The 8,940-nt window shown below is 45.0% G+C and overlaps 1 pseudogene; it reads left to right on the forward strand.

Annotated features, from left to right (window-relative positions):
* Positions 1-529: 529 nt before the first annotated feature.
* LOC129059177 (transcription factor NF-E4-like) lies at positions 530-3,134 on the forward strand (annotated as a pseudogene).
* Positions 3,135-8,940: the final 5,806 nt, after the last annotated feature.

The raw sequence follows: 8,940 nt of genomic DNA on the forward strand, positions 1-8,940 counted from the left end.
ATTAGCATTTTCTGGACTCTTTAAAAAATAAATGAGGACTTTCCAGTGATCATGGCAGATGGGATGCAGGACTAGATTTCAGCTCCAGACAGAGCAGCATGCGGAGGCCTGCATTGTGAATTTTAGCTGCAGATCAACTGCAAGAACAGACCAGCAATTCTGAGAGGACCCACAGACCCTCTGCAGGAAGTGTACTGCTCCTGCAGGACCTGGGAGACATCCCAAATACTGTGAGTGCCCCAACAATGGAAGTGGCAAAGGGAGATCCCCCTCTCCCGAATACATATCCCCACCGGAGAAGCTGAAGGTCTGTTTGCAGGAGAAGTTCCTGACTTTACGTGGAGCTGAGTCAAACTAGAGAACCAAGCCAAGCAAAATACAGGGGTAGATGAAGTAGCAGAAAGGCACTGGGAGCTCTCTGGATACCCAAGCAGCTCATTCCTGCCTGGTATCACAGGGATTTATCAGGAGGGTGGCCAGTGATGCAGGGGGTTCAAAGATTCTCCTCAGGGCCTGAAAGCTTGAAAGGATGAGTAACTCCTCCCTTCTCAGGCCCAGTCCCAAGATGCAAGGCCACTTGCATCAGCAGCGTGTGTCAGCAAGATAGTAGAAGTAGGAAGAGAGCCGGCTAGAAGACACCTACCCTGGCTGGAAGACAAGTACTCCTAAAGATCAAGAAAGAGGCCGTCCAGGTACTACATAGCAGTCACATCAGACTGGGACACTTAGTGTTTACACTACACTACAAAACCCCTGTCCCATCCTCACTTGGGGCTGATGCCATTTTAGGCCTCAGCCCTCCTGCAATCAGGTGCTCATTAAAACAGCATGTTGCTCCACACCACCTCGTGTTGTCTGTTGGCATGCTCTTGGGGTTCAAACTGATTCAAGAACCTTACATCTGGTGCCAAATCCTAGGAGGGGCTCAGGTCTGTGTCGCTTGTGGACCTACCCCTCCACCCCAGAGAGCAGGCCACAGCAACTAGACAAAGGAAGCTCCTCAGCCTCCAGTCGCCTCTCTGTGCATGCGCATCAGCCACTGATCTCGCCTACTGGTAAGTTTCCCTGGGAGCCCAGTTAACAGGGCAAAATCTACATGGCCTTTCTTGGTTTCTCCAGTCCAAAAATCCAACACTGATCCAAGAAGGTTCCAGCATGCGCCAGGCACTCACTGATCATCTGGTCTTAGGGGGATGCCTCTAAGCCATTTCATCCCGTTCCAGGAACCAAAAAGGCAGCAGAGACCATAACTCCTTTTATCGTCTCCCTCCAGCTGTCCAGGATGGTCTCCTTTTTCCCTGTTCTCTTGAGCTACCCTTCATTATAGGAAACTCCCAGTCCTCAATTCCAAAAAACAGCCCTCCAGGCTGCCTCATAAAAAATCTGCAAACCTTAGGCCTCACGCAAGATATCTGCTGTAAGTGCCTTGTCTTTTTTATACAATAAAGCCCGGCCACAGTATGAATTAGATAACGGGTCCAAATGGCCCACAAATGGAACACTCAGCTTTACAGTTTTAACTGACTTAAGCAATTATTGCAGATGACTGGGAAAATGGGGAGAAATTCCTTGTGTCCAGGTCTTTTTGCAATCAGATCACAACCCGAACTCTGCAATTCTTGCTTACCTGTTCAAATCCTTCTTCATTCTTGCCACCCTCATTGCCTTTCTCCTCCCAACCCTACCTTTTTCCTCATTGGATCGAGCAGACTGCTGTCCACCCCTCCCAGACCCTACCCCTCCATCTCAACCAACTTCATTAACTCCCCAAGCTTCCTCATTGTCTTCTTAGCCACCATCTTCCCAGCCAGCATCACCTCCAAAAGTACCCACTTCTTTTCCTACACCATCCTCTCCTCAGGAAAACTCTAGCATTGCCTGTACTCATTCTCCTTCCTTACAGCCCTTTCATGGAGCCTGTTACCCCATCCCGCCACCTTACACCCATATCTATCCTCCACTGCCTATCAACTCAACCCCCGTTCCCTCTTCAAACCCTCAGCAGGAACCCCTTCTGGTTTCTTCCATCTCTCCTGCCCATACTAGCTCGGGCACCATCTTTGGCCCATGCCCCACCCATACTTCAGCGCCAGTGCTAGAATGCCCCCTTCGGGAAGTAGCAGGAACTGAAGGTATTGTTAGAGTTCATGTTCCCTTCTCCCTTACTGATCTCTCTCAAACTAACAAAAGACTCAGCTCATTTCCAGAAGACCCTACCTCTTATATTAGGGAGATTCAGTACCTTACCCAGTCTTATGAACTAACCTGGCATGATCTCTACTTATCTTCTCTTCCACCCTCACCCCAGAAGACCAGGACTGTACTTGGACCCTAGCTCATGTGCATGCTAATACAATTCATCACCAAGCTCCTGCCTAGCCTACTGGCACAAAGGCAGTTCCCAACCAGTACCCACCCTGGGATTATCAAGACAGGGCCTCTGGACACAGCCATCAAGACCACATGATTATGTGTCTCCTTGCAGGACTCAAAAAGGCTGCCCATAAAGTGGTAAACTATGAAAAACTTTCAGAAATCACCGAAGGTCCTGACAAAAACCCAGCCCTTTTTCTCTCTTGTTTAACTGAAGCCATGAGAAAATTACCAACCTGGACCCAGCCAGCCCAGAAGGAACCACTATTTCAAACCTTCAGTTCCTCACCCAATCTACCATGATATTTGACACAAGCTTCAGAAGGTTGATGATGGCCCTCAAACCCCACAGTGGGACCTTCTTAATTTAGCCTTCAAAGTCTTTAACTGTTGTGATGAGGAAAGTAAAAGATAAAACAGTTTCAAATGCTTGCCTTTACCCAGCAGGCTCACGGGGCTGCAGCTCCATACAGAAGCCTCCTAGCAAAACACCTCCACCTGGCGCCTGTTTCAAGTGTGGCAATGAAGGCCACTGGTCCAGGCAATGCCCAAACCCAGCTGTGCCCACCAGGCTGTGCCCTCTCTGTGGAGGACCTAGTGAAAGTGAGACTGTGAGTGGCTCCAGCAAGGACCGCCTGCATCCCTTTCCGAGCTGGCCAAAACCTCCTACTCGGATCTCATTGGCTTTGACACTGAAGACTGACAGTGCCCTGGAACAGTTGTCCCAGCAACTACCATTGCTTCATCTGAGCCAAGGGTAACCCTGATGGTGGCAGGTAGGCATGCATGTTTTTTAAAAATTAATATTGGAACAACCTACTCTGCTTTATCTAATTTTACAGGACCCACCCAGTCCTCCCAAACCTCTGTTGTGGGAATCAATGGACAAGTCTCCAAACCCCAAGACCACCCTTCACTTTTCTGCTCCCTGCACACCTTTTCCTTCAGTCACTCTTTCTTAGTCCTGCCTTCATGCCCAACTCTGCTCCTAGGCAGAGATACCCTTCAAAACTCCACACTACTCTCCACTTCCACATTCCCCATAGTACCCAACACATCCACCCAGACCCCTCCAAGGCTTCTAACAGGCTTCTAACTTTCTTCTGCTCCTCCGACCTCCCACTCAAAAACATGCAACTTTTCCTTATCCCCCATCTGTAGTTAACCCCACTGTTTGGAACACTTCCACACCTCAGTCACAGAGCACCACACCCCCATCCACATCACCTTTAAAGAGCCCACCCAGTTCCTATCACAGAAGCAGTATCCCATCCCACAAGCAGCTCTCACAGGCCTAAAGCCTATCATTTCTCTCCTCCTCACCAGTCATCTACTCTGCCCAACAAACTCTCCTTTTAACACATCAGTTCTACCTGTTAAAAAGCCAGATGGAACTTATCACTTAGTCCAGGACCTCAGGCTCATTAACCAAGCTGGACTCCCAGTATGTCCAGTAGTTTCTAACCCATATACTTTACTTTCCTCACTTTCCTCCAATACCACCCATTTTTCTGTTCTAAACCTAAATGATGATTTTTCACAATTCCTTTACACCCTGATTCCCAAAACCTCTTTGCCTTTACGTGGGAAAACCCTGACACCCACCTTTCACGCCAGCTCACCTGGTGCGTACTACTTCGAGGTTTTAGAGACAGCCCCCACCTTTTTGGACAGGCCCTTGCTAGTAACTTCTGTACTCTATCCCTAAAATCATCCTCTCTTCTTTAATACATTAATAATCTGCTCCTGTGTAGCCCCTCTCAAAGAGACTGCAACACCCATACATACTATCTCTCTTTTAAACTTATTGGCAGAACAGGGGTATGAGGTATCTCCTAAGAAAGCACAAATATGCACCAGCCAATCGCCTATCTAGGCCTAGCTCTTACCCCCTGAACCCAAGGGCTTACAACAGACCACATATTCCCTCCTCCAGTCCCTCCCGCCTCCGCAAACTAAGCAAGAAATTCTCTCTTTTCCAGGATTAGCGGGATGTTTTAGGCTCTGGGTTTCCTCCTTCACTCTACTTACCAAACCATTGTACCAAGCTGTTAAAGGCCCTCTCCATAAGCATTTAAAACATGCACAGCCTATTACCCAACATTTCCATCTACTCCAAAAGTCTCTCACCTCAGCCCCCGTCCTCATTCTCCCAGACTTCTCCAAACCTTTCTCCCTCTATACCGATGAACGGCGTGGAGTTGCAATAGGTGTTCTAAACCAGTCTAAGGGACCCATCCCCCACAGGTTGCTGTCTACCTCCCTAAACAGCTTGAAGCCACAGTTCTCGGATGGCCTGCCTGCCTCTGAGCATTGGTGGCAGCTGCTGTCCTCACTCTTAAAAGCCTAAAACTATCTCTTCATGCCAACCTAACAGTTTATTCAACCCATAACTTCAAAAACATGTTAGCTCACCACAGTGTACTAAGTCTTTTCTCTGCCCCATTGCTCCTCCAACTGTATGCTCTATTCATAGAAACTCCCCACATCACCACGCTAACCAGCTCCCATCTAAACCCAGCCATGCTCTTACCTGAAGCTACAACTGCCCAAGACTCTTCTTCACACTCTTCTGTGTGAATACTGTTCAAACCTTTCTTATACTTTTCCAAACCTAACAGAAAAATCCCTTCCAGATGCGTCCTTTACTTGGTTTTTAGATGGCAGCTCCTTCCTACATCAAGGACACTGACATGCTGCCTATGCTATAGTGTCACCCCCCAACACTATTGAAGCCAATCTGCTCCTCCTAGGCACCACCTCCCAAAAGGCTGAACTCATTGCCCTCACTCAAGCTCTCACTCTCACATCCGGAAAACAGATCAATATATTAAAATTCTCATTATGCGTTCCACGTAGTGCACTCACACTCATCCATTTGGAAAGAATGGGGTTTCCTAACTGCAAACAATACTCCTGTCATAAGTGACTGTCTCATCAGCAAGCTCCTTCAAGCTGCCAGGCTCCCACAGAAAGTTGACATCATTCATTGCAGTGGCCACCAAACCCCACACAATCCTAAATTGGCTGGAAATGCGCTAGCAGATCAGGTAGCCAAACAAGTAGCCCTACTACCCTTTCAAGTCCAGTTGCTGTCCTTGTCCTTGTTCTCTCCTCTTTACTTCTAAGAAGAAAAAGACTTCCAAGCCCAAAACCTTCAAAAGCAAGGACGATGTTAAGTCAAGGAAGGGTGCTTAGTTCTTCCTCACTCTCAAAGCATTCCTCACCTCCAAAGCCTCCACAACTCTTTCCATGTTGGTTACCAACCTCTTGAAACTTCTCCACCGTATTCTCACTTGTCGTCACCTTTCCAGCCATGTTCAAGAAATTATCCAGTCCTGCTCTGTCTGCCACTCAGTGTAACCCCAGGGCTCCCTCCAGCCTCTGCCTTTTCCTACCCACCAAGCCCAGGGCCAGGTACCTGGGGAAGATTGGCAAGTAGAATTCACTCATATGCCGCATGATAAATGGCTCTGCTATCTTCTAGTCCTTGTCTGTATTTTCTCTGGTAGGTAGAAGTGTTCCCAACAACTTCAGAAGGTGCAAATATCATCACACAAACTCATCATGCATACAATTCCCCGTTTCAGACTCCCAACATCCATCCAGTCCGATAACAGTCCTGCCTTCATCAGCCAAATTATCCAAGACATCTCTACATCCTTAAGAATAAAGTAAGTTCTTCACACACCCTACAGGCCTCAGTCTTAAGACAAAGTTGAAAAAATTAACTCTGTCCTTAAAGCCTAACTCAGTAAGACAGCTCTAGAAACCCGCAAGTCATGGACAAAAAAATCTCCTTTTTGCCCTAATGAGACTTTGCACAGCAAAAGTCTCTTTTTCTTGTTTTGTTTTTGTTTTGTTTTGTTTTGTTTTTATTATACTTTAAGTTTTAGGGTACATGTGCACAACGTGCAGGTTACTTACATATGTATACATAAGCCATGGTGTGCTGCACCCATTAACTCATCATTTAACATTAGGTATATCTCCCAATGCTATTCCTCCCCCACCACCCACCCCACAACAGGCCCCATTGTATGATGTTCCCCTTCCTGTATCCATGTGTTCTCATTGTTCAATTCCCACCTATCCACCTATGAGTGAGAACATGTGGTGTTTGGTTTTTTGTCCTTGCAATAGTTTGCTGAGAATGATGGTTTCCAGCTTCATCCATGTCCCTACAAAGGACATGAACTCATCATTTTTTATGGCTGCATAGTATTCCATGGTGTATATGTGCCACATTTTCTTAATCCAGTCTATCATTGTTGGACATTTGGGTTGGCTCCAAGTCTTTGCTATTGTGAATAGTGCAGCAATAAACATACGTGTGCATGTGTCTTTATAGCAACATGATTTATAATCCTTTGGGTATATACCCAGTAATGGGATGGCTGGGTCAAATGGTATTTCTAGTTCTAGATCCCTGAGGAATCACTACACTGACTTCCACAGGGGTTGAACTAGTTAGTTTACAGTCCCACCAACAGTGTAAAAGTGTTCCTATTTCTCCACATCCTCTCCAGCCCCTGCTGTTTCCTGACTTTTTAATGATTGCCGTTCTAACTGGTGTGAGATGGTATCTCATTGTGGTTTTGATTTGCATTTCTCTAATGGCCAGTGATGATGAGCATTTTCTCATGTGTTTTTTGGCTGCATAAATGTCTTCTTTTGAGAAGTGTCTGTTCATGTCCTTCACCCACTTTTTGATGGGGTTGTTTGTTTTTTTCTTCTAAATTTGTTGGAGTTCATTGTAGATTCTGGATATTAGCCCTTTGTCAGATGAGTAGGTTGCAAAAATTTTCTCCCATTTTGTAGGTTGCGTGTTGACTCTGATGGCAGTTTCTTTTGCTGTGCAGAATCTCTTTAGTTTAATGAGATCCCATTTGTCAATTTTGGCTTTTGTTGCCATTGCTTTTGGTGTTTTAGACATAAAGTCCTTGCCCATGCCTATGTCCTGAATGGTAATGCCTAGGTTTTCTTCTAGGGTTTTTATGGTTTTAGGTCTAACATTTAAGTCTTTCATCCATCTTGAATTGATTTTTGTATAAGGGGTAAGGAAGGGATCCAGTTACAGCTTTCTACATATGGCTAGCCAGTTTTCCCAGCACCATTTATTAAATAGGGAATCCTTTCCCCATTTCTTGTTTTTCTCAGGTTTGTCAAAGATCAGGTAGTTGTAGATATGCAGCATTATTTCTGAGGGCTCTGTTCTGTTCCATTGATCTATATCTCTGTTTTGGTACCAGTACCATGATGTTTTGGTTACTGTAGCCTTGTAGTATAGTTTGAAGTCAGGTAGTGTGATGCCTCCAGCTTTGTACTTTTGGCTTAGGATTGACTTGGTGATGCGGGCTCTTTTTTGGTTCCATATGAATTTTAAAGTAGTTCTTTCCGATTCTGTGAAGAAAGTCATTGGTAGCTTGATGGGGATGGCATTGAATCTATAAATTACCTTGGGCAGTATGGCCATTTTCACGATATTGATTCTTCCTACCCATGAGCATGGAATGTTCTTCCTTTTGTTTGTATCCTCTTTTATTTCATTGAGCAGTCATTTGTAGTTCTCCTTGAAGAGGTCCTTCACATCCCTTGTAAGTTGGATTCCTAGGTATTTGATTCTCTTTGAAGCAATTGTGAATGGGAGTTCACTCATGATTTGGCTCTCTGTTTGTCTGTTATCAGTGTATAAGAATGCTTGTGATTTTTGTACATTGATTTTGTATCCTGAGACTTTGCTGAAGTTGCTTATCAGCTTAAGGAGATTTTGGGCTGAGACAATGGGGTTTTCTAGATATACAATCATGTCATCTGCAAACAGGGACAATTTGACTTCCTCTTTTCCTAATTGAATACCCTTTATTTCTTTCTCCTGCCTTATTGCCCTGGCCAGAAGTTCCAACACTATGTTGAATAGAAGTGATGAGAGAGGGCATCCCTGTCTTGTGCCAGTTTTCAAAGGGAATGCTTCCAGTTTTTGTCCATTGTGTATGATATTGACTCTGGGTTTGTCATAGATAGCTCTTATTATTTTGAGATACGTCCCATCAATACCTAATTTATTGAGAGTTTTTAGCATGAAGAGTTGTTGAATTTTGTCAAAGGCCTTTTCTGCATCTATTGAGATAATCATGTGGTTTTTGTCTTTGGTTCTGTTTATATGCTGGATTACATTTATTGATTTGCATATATTGAACCAGCCTTGCATCTGAGGGATGAAGCCCACTTGATCATGGTGGATAAGCTTTTTGATGTGCTGCTGGATTCTATTTGCCAGTATTTTATTGAGGATTTTTGCATCAATATTCATCAAGGATATTGGTCTAAAATTCTCTTTTTTGGTTGTGTCTCTGCCCAGCTTTGGTATCGGGATGATGCTGGCCTCATAAAATGAGTTAGGGTGGATTCCCTCTTTTTCTGTTGATTGGAATAGTTTCAGAAGGAATGATACCAGTTCCTCCTTGTACCTCTGGTAGAATTTGGCTGTGAATCCATCTGGTCCTGGACTCTTTTTGGTTGGTAAGCTATTGATTATTGCCACAATTTCAGCTCCTGTTGTTGGTC

This window comes from Pongo abelii, chromosome 3, assembly GCF_028885655.2.
Source record: "Pongo abelii isolate AG06213 chromosome 3, NHGRI_mPonAbe1-v2.0_pri, whole genome shotgun sequence".
In the NCBI taxonomy this organism is placed as follows: Eukaryota; Metazoa; Chordata; class Mammalia; order Primates; family Hominidae; genus Pongo; species Pongo abelii.